The sequence below is a fragment of the Panthera leo genome, chromosome B4 (genome assembly GCF_018350215.1).
Source record: "Panthera leo isolate Ple1 chromosome B4, P.leo_Ple1_pat1.1, whole genome shotgun sequence".
Taxonomy (NCBI): domain Eukaryota; kingdom Metazoa; phylum Chordata; class Mammalia; order Carnivora; family Felidae; genus Panthera; species Panthera leo.
In genome coordinates this window covers 138,083,253-138,090,991 of record NC_056685.1, presented here as the reverse complement: position 1 = coordinate 138,090,991, position 7,739 = coordinate 138,083,253, and positions in this window count along the sequence as shown.

Here is a 7,739-nt window from a genome sequence, read left to right as displayed (position 1 = left end):
TTGGCATCTGGCCCTCGTGGGCCTGTATCTGATGCCAGACCACTTGGTCAGTGGGGCTGAGAGACCAGAGGGAGGACTTGCCACAGCCTGGGGGCTGGAGGCTTCTCGGAGGAGGTGTTTCCAAACCAAGGAAAACATCTGAGGAAGGGCAGGCCTGGCAGAGGCCAGAGGGAGGAGGTTGTAGAGGGGTGACAGCCTTCTCTGTCCTTGGGCCCATGGGGCGGAACAAGCATGGTGGGTGAGTGGGAGCTGGGGGCTTGTGAGCAGGGGTGACCTGTGCAGGGGGGAGCCCCGAGGGTTTGTAACAGCAACAGCATAGGCTGGACCTTTCCCAAGGTGACTGTAAGAACAAGAGAGTAAGGTGGAGAGTTGGGATCCCATGGACCAGCTCTGTCCGGTAGAACTTTCTAGAATGATGGGAATACCCTATATCGGCACAGTGCGGTGGAGTAGCCACGTACGGTTATGGAGCACTAGAAATGTAGTTGGTGGCCCCGGGGACAGCAGTGCCCGGACTATGAAAGTGCATCGGAAAGATATGCTCGCCAAGCCGATGAAAACGTGAGCCTCGTGCTTCCCACCGAGGCCGGGCAATTAAGAAAATGATAAGACCACGGAAGAACAACGTCATTCAGAATTAGGAAGACTCAGAAAATGGACGATGAGAGGAAAGGAACAGTTGAGCATTGAAGAGGCTGGAGAACGATGAGAAATACAAGAGAGAGCAATTCTGGAAATGAAGACAAAACGGAAAGCGACCCCCAAAGGAAAAATCACAACCAGCAGCGGCTTGAGGTAGCCGGGAGGTAGAAAGTAGGAAACTTTTTAAATCACAGAGAAATGAGACGGAGAGATAAGGGATTAGTGGAGAGAGAGCCACGGAAGGCAGGCCAGAAAGATCCGCACAGGACTGGTGGTTGCCTTCCCTGGCCAGAACGCCGGATCAGTGGACCAGAGCGAATACCGACGCTGTAATTCAGGAAGACAGTCCTGAAATTTAAAACAAGCAAACAGGGGCGCCTGGGTGGCTCAGTTGGTTAAGCGTCCGACTTTGGCTCAGGTCTGTGAGTTCGAGCCCCGTGTCGGGCTCTGTGCTGACAGCTGGGAGCCTGGACCTGCTTCAGATTCTGTGTCTGCCCCTCTCCTGCTCATGCTGTGTCTCTCTCAAAGATAAATAAACATTTAAAAAAAATGTAAACAACCATGAAATTACATATGGGAAGAGCATACTGCCCGCTAGGAAAATGGGCCCCGAATGACGAACGCTGAGCAGGTGAGCAAAGCCACTGAATGTTATTTATTTATGTATTTTAAAAAGTTTATTTAATTTGTGAGAGAGCACAAAAGCAGGCAGGGGAGGGGGGAGAGGGAGAAAGAGATCATCTCCAGCAGGTTCCACACCCAGCTCGGACCCTGATGCGGGGCTCATTACCATGAACCATGAGATCATGATCTGAGCTGAAATCAAGAGTTGGATGCTCAACCAACTGAGCCACCCAGGCACCCCAGCCACTGAATTTTATTTATTTTTTTATTAGAAAATTATTTTATTGTTTATTTATTTATTTATTTATTTATTTTTTTAACGTTTATTTATTTTTGAGACAGAGAGAGACAGAGCATGAATGGGGGAGGGTCAGAGAGAGGGAGACACAGAATCTGAAACAGGCTCCGGGCTCCGAGCTGTCAGCACAGGGGCCCGATGCGGGGCTCGAACTCACGGACCGCGAGATCGTGACCCAAGCTGAAGTCGGCGCTCAACCGACTGAGCCACCCAGGCGCCCCTGTTTATTTATTTTTGAGAGAGAGAGAGAGAGAGCACGAGCGGGAATGGGGCAGAGAGAGAGGGAGACACAGAATCCGAAGCAGGCTCCAGGCTCTGAGCTGTCAGCACAGAGCCCGACGCGGGGCTCGAACCCAGGAACAGTGAGATCATGACCTGAGCCGAAGTCGGACGCTTAACTGACTGAGCCACCCACGCGCCCCCCAGCCATTGAATCTTAAAGGAAAAGAAAACAAAACCCGCTGGACACCCAGGTAAAAAAACGTTTGTGTCACTTGCAGGGAAAAAATAGCAGATCGCCATGGAGTGTTGACAGCCGTGCTTTATGCCAGAAGACGTATTTTGCAGGTCCGAGGAAAGAAAACGTGAGCCCAGAATATTACGTCCTGTCCAAATGGCCTTTGGTGTGAAGGTTGCAGGAGAGCTGCTCGTGTTGAGGATTATTGCTTTCACGAGCCTTGACTGAAGTAATCTACTGAGAACAGGCTTCCGAAAATGGACATGAATGCAGAGACAGCCAGCTAAGCATTGATGATGAGCGCTAAGTACGTTTTATCTTCAGCATTAAACATAAGTGAGACGGTGTGGGAACCCTGCGGGGGACGAGGGAGAGGGTACAGAAAGTCGGATCAGCTGGCCGCGTACCTTACGGGGGTGAACTGGACATAGAAATATGGTTTTAAATCAGATTATAGGGAAGAGGAAGAAAAGAGAAGGAATCAAAGGCCATCAGCTAATTTCATTATTGCTCCTGCTTGGGGACCAACAGACAATTGAAGAAGAAGGAAGGGAGGGAGGGAGAGAAGGAAGGGGGGAGGGAAAAAGAAAAGAAGAAAGCAAGGTAGGCAGACGGCGAACCAAGGATATCACATAAACATAAAGTAATCGTTACACCATATGTAAGGTATAATAAAAAGAGAGGGGAAGACAATCATTTATCTAAAACCGAGAGTGGTATAAATATTTTTCATATTCTTTTTTTTAATGTTTATTTATTTTTGAGAGACAGAGAGGGAGAGCGGGGCAGGGGCAGAGAGAGAGGGAGAGAGAAAATCCCAGGCAAGCTCCCAGCTGTCAGCACAGAGCCCGACGCGGGGCTTGAACTCATGAACCGTGAGATCGTGATCTGAGCCAAAGTCAGAGGCTCAACCAACTGAGCCACCCAGGTGCCCCTATTTTTCATACTCTTAAAAAATTAAAAGATAATTCAAAAATTTTTTTAATTTAGGGAGCTCCTGGGTGGCTCAGTTGCTTGAGCATCCAACTCTTGATTTAGGCTCAGGTCATGATCTCACGGTTCGTGAGTTCGAGCCCCGAATTGGGCTCTGCACTGACCACTCGGAGCCTGGAGCCTGCTTCAGATTCTGTGTCTCCCTCTGTCTCTGCCCTCCCCTGCTCAAACTCCTCTCTCTCTCTCTCTTTCTCTCTCTCTCTCTCTTTCTCAAAGATAATAAACATAAAAAATTTCTTCTTAATAAAATAAACTTAAAAATTGTTTAATGTTTATTTATATTTCTTAGTACCTCTACACCCAGTGTGGGGCTTGAACTCATGACCCAGAGATCAAGAGTCACGGGCTCCTTAGATTGAGCCAGCCAGGCGCCCCCCACTCAAATTTTTAAAGTTACCTCAAAGAAGAGAGAAATAATAGGGTTCTTCTTCGAAAATACTTTGTTTGGTAGGGGCGCCTGGTTGGCTCAGTCGGTTGAGCGTCCGACTCTTGATTTCGATAGGCTCAGGTCGTGATCCTGGGGTCGTGGGATCGAGCTCCTCATGGGGCTCTGTGCTGACAGTGCGGCCAGGTTGGGATTCTCTCTATCCTTTTGCCTCTCCCCCACTTGTGCTTACACACACACACTCTCTGTCTCTAAAATTAAAAAAAATAGATTGGTGAAACACTGTTACATTTTTAAAAATCCTAAAAAATAAAAAATGACATAAATGCACCTAAATAGCATATTGGATGGCCACACCCGGGAAATGTGTTTCCAAGGGACCTTAAGATACACGAATTTGTCTACACACCTCTGGTGGTACATGGCTTCAGGACAAAAAGAAGTACAAATATTTAATTCCTTTCAGGGATCATGTCGGTGCTCTTGTGGGCATTGGGTATTGTTTTTCTGAGATTGTTGGGTATGCAGGGTGGAGTAAAGCACCCAATTTTCTCAATGTGCCATTTTTAGCTCAGGTGAGAGGAGACAGAGGTCAACGGGTTTAAGTAAAAAGGCTGCAGTTCTGGATCTGAGTACAAAGTCAGTGTAGGCTTAGTGTGTATTTCTTTAGAACCAAATGTTTGCCTGCTCTGTCCAGTGAAAATGCCTTAGAAACAAGGAACAACCCGGAGACAGTGAGCACCCTCTGGAGGAGATTGTGATCTCTAATTCCCCCTAAAAGGAACCAGCTTCTTGGAAGCAGGCTGATTCCGGGTCAGGGAATGTACAGGATGAGCCTGGAACATCTTATCACACCGAGAAAGCAAGAAGCTATCCAAGACCACTGGGGTCACATCAGAAGGACCCAGATGGCACGGAACAGTCTCCCACTGACCAGGGATAGGACAGTTAGCTCACCAATAAGGATTGGAACTGCAGTGGATTGAAGCACATTATACAGGCTTAAATCCATCCATTTATAATGACGCCAAAAAGAAGTTCACATTTCCAGGACACTAGGGAATCGACCCGTTATTTTGAAACTTCTAAATAAATCAGCCATTTATCCTACTTTTCCTATGTGATCTGTAACTAAGGTGACCACAGAGTTGCTAGGGGGAGGTTTCTCTTTACAGAATTTCAACCAGTGAATGAAGCAGCAGTGGTAGAATTTGACCATCGCCATTTCGCACCTCTTCGGGGATTAAGGGGTCCAGGGCGATGACAGGAAGCGACCACCGGTGGATCCTAAACCACAAAAAGAGAGAAATCTGACATTATGGCAACTCCTAACACGAAACTCACTACCACCCCCGCGCCACCCAATGAAGTCATCTTGCCAAAAAATACTGAAGCTGAATCTGATTAAGCTTCTAAATCGGCCCCGCACGGTGGCCACTACCCCCTCACAGAGCTATTTACATTGAAATTAAAATTAACTAAAATGAAAAGAAGTGAAGAATCCAGTTCTGCAGTTAAACTAGCCACACCCCAGAGGTGGTGGGATGTAGGGGGTCAGGTCGGTGCACCCTCAAAGTGCCCCCGGCTCCTCCCAGGGGTGGCTGACCCCATCCTGCTCACCCACACACAGGACGAGGACCAGCATCCTGACTCCTCCCGCTTCCTGGCACTGGGACAGGCTGTCCTGGAGCGGGGCTTTCGGGGTGCGGGAAATGCTGGCTGCCGGGGACCCACACAGGGCCAGCCCCACTCAGGTGGGGAAGCCCCCGATTTCTGTGAATCTGGCAAGGAATGAGCCAGTGCCGAGAACCACAGTGAAGACATGACCTGCTCCTGGTGCCCAGGAAGGTCTGTCATTTCGTAGATGTCCCTTGACTGGGATTTGTCTGATGTTTTTCGAGGGTTTAGACTGGAGTCACGGGTTTGGGGGAGAGGGACCACAGGGGTGAAGTGTCCTTCTCATCCCACCTGTTCAGGGCATGCACGGTCAACCTGACTGAGCCCCCTGACCTTGACCTTGATCACCTGTGAGTGTGTTTCTCAAGCTTCTCCACTGTAATTTTCCTACTTTCCATTTAGTACCCTTTGGGAGGACATTGGGACAGGAACATTTGTCTATCCAAATTTATCTTTATATAAATTTTAAAATTTATATAAATTCTTTATAGAAATTAAAAAAAATTTTTTAATGTTTCTTTTTGAGAGAGAGAGAGAGAGCGTGAGCGGGAGAGGGGCAGAGAGAGGGGAGACACAGAATCCGAAGCAGGCTCCAGGCTCCAAGCTGTCAGCACAGAGCCCGACGTGGGGCTCGAACTCACGAACCGCAAGATCGTGACCTGAGCCGAAGTCGGACGCTCAACCGACTGAGCCACCCAGGTGCCCCAGAACAGCATTTTAATTGTATTACTTTGTGGAGCTAATATGTGTTTAGATCTACCCACCAATTTTCATCATCTTTATTGTGATAATATACGCATGACAAAATTTACCACCTTAGCCAATGTTTAGGTGTATGATCCGGCAACACCCAGTGCATTCACACTCGTGTGCGACCATCACACCGTCCATCTCCAGAACTCTTTTCATCTTGCAGAACTGAAACGCTGTCCCCATTGGACACTCACTCCCATTGCCCTCCCCAAGCCCCTAATGACCACCGTCCGCTTTCTCTCTTTGTGGTTTAGACCACTCTAAGTAGCTCACGTAAGTGGAATCCCACAGTATCCGTCCTTTCACGTCTGGCTTGTTTCATTGAGCATGATGTCCTCGGGATTCATCCATGCTGTCGCAGCTGTCAGAATTTCCTTCCTTTTTAAGGCTGAATCCCATGTCTTTTTACGGATGGACCACATTTCGCTTATCCGTTGACGGACACTTGGATTGTTTCCACCTTTCAGCTATGGTGAATAATGCTGCTGTCAATATGGTGCACAAATCTCTTCAAGTCCCTGCTCTCCTTTCTTTCGGGCGTGTACCTAGACGTGGGTTTGCTGGGTCATGTGGGAATTCTATATTTCACCCTTGGAGGAACGGCCAGACTGGTTTCCACAGCAGGGGTGCCATTTTACGTTCCCGCCATCCACACGCGGGGTTCCAATTTCTCCACATCCTTGCCAGTGGAATGCTACTTTCTGTTGCTGTTTTTCAAATAATAGCCATCCTGATCAGTGTGAAGTTGTATGCCTTTATACATTTTTTCAAAATGTATTACTTTTTGAGTCGGTGCCATGGACTGAATTTTGCGTGCCCCCCAAATTCACATGTTGAGCCCCTCGCCCCCAGTGGTATTTGGAGGTGGGGCCTTTGGAAGGTGATTGGGTTTAGATGAGGCCATATGTTGGGGCCCCTGATGGGATCTGTGCCCTGTAAGAAGTGGGGAGGGGGGGCGCCTGGGTGGCCCAGTCGGTTGAGCGTCCGACTTCGGCTCAGGTCACGATCTCAAGGTTCGTGAGTTCGAGCCCCACGTCGGGCTCTGTGCTGATAGCTCGGAGCCTGGAGCCCGCTTCGGATCCTGTGTCTCCCTCCCCCACTCGTGTTCTGTCTCTGTCTCTCTCTCTCTGTCAAAAATAAATAAACATTAAAAAATAAAAGATAGAAGTGAGAGAGAGAGAGAGAGATCTTTTTCTCTGTCACTGGTCTGTAAGCACTGAGGAAGAGCCACGTGAAGACACAGCCTGAAGGCCGCCATCTAAACCCAAGAGAGAGCTCTCACTGGGGACTGAATCAGTCTGATCTCAGACTTCTGGCCTCAGGGACTGTGAAAAATCTGTTGTTTAGGCCCCTGCCCTCCCCACCCCCCACCCCAGCCTGTGGTATTTCTTAAGGCGGCCAAGCTGACTGAGACACTAGGTAATGTAGTCACATGGTTCAATATTCAAAAGGCACAAAAGGCATCCAGGAAGCCACCTCACTCCTGTCCCCAGCAAGTCACACCCCTGCCGGGAACATTCGGGCCAAGACCCCATAGTGAGACACATGAGACAGAAGAGACAGTGAGACAGGTGAGAAAAGTGCTCTAGGGAGAAGGAAGAGCCGGGCAAAGGCCCTGAGGTGGAAAAGACGTTGAAGATGCTGAAAGGCGGCCCAGAGGCTGAAGAGGGGTAGCCAAGGTGAGCCCAAACAGCTTGATGGGCACCGGGCCCTGCAGGGGCTTTGGAGGCAGACGGGGTCTGATTCCTGCTCCGCCAGCTCCCGGGGCACAAGACCCTTCTCTCTCTCTCTGCCTCAGTTTCCTTGTCTGTAAAATAAGGATGGTGATCGCGCCTACCTCACAGGGTAGTGAGTGCGTTGGCTTCTGTAAAGCCCTTATGCCTAGATGCGGGGGTGACGAGAGGCCTGTC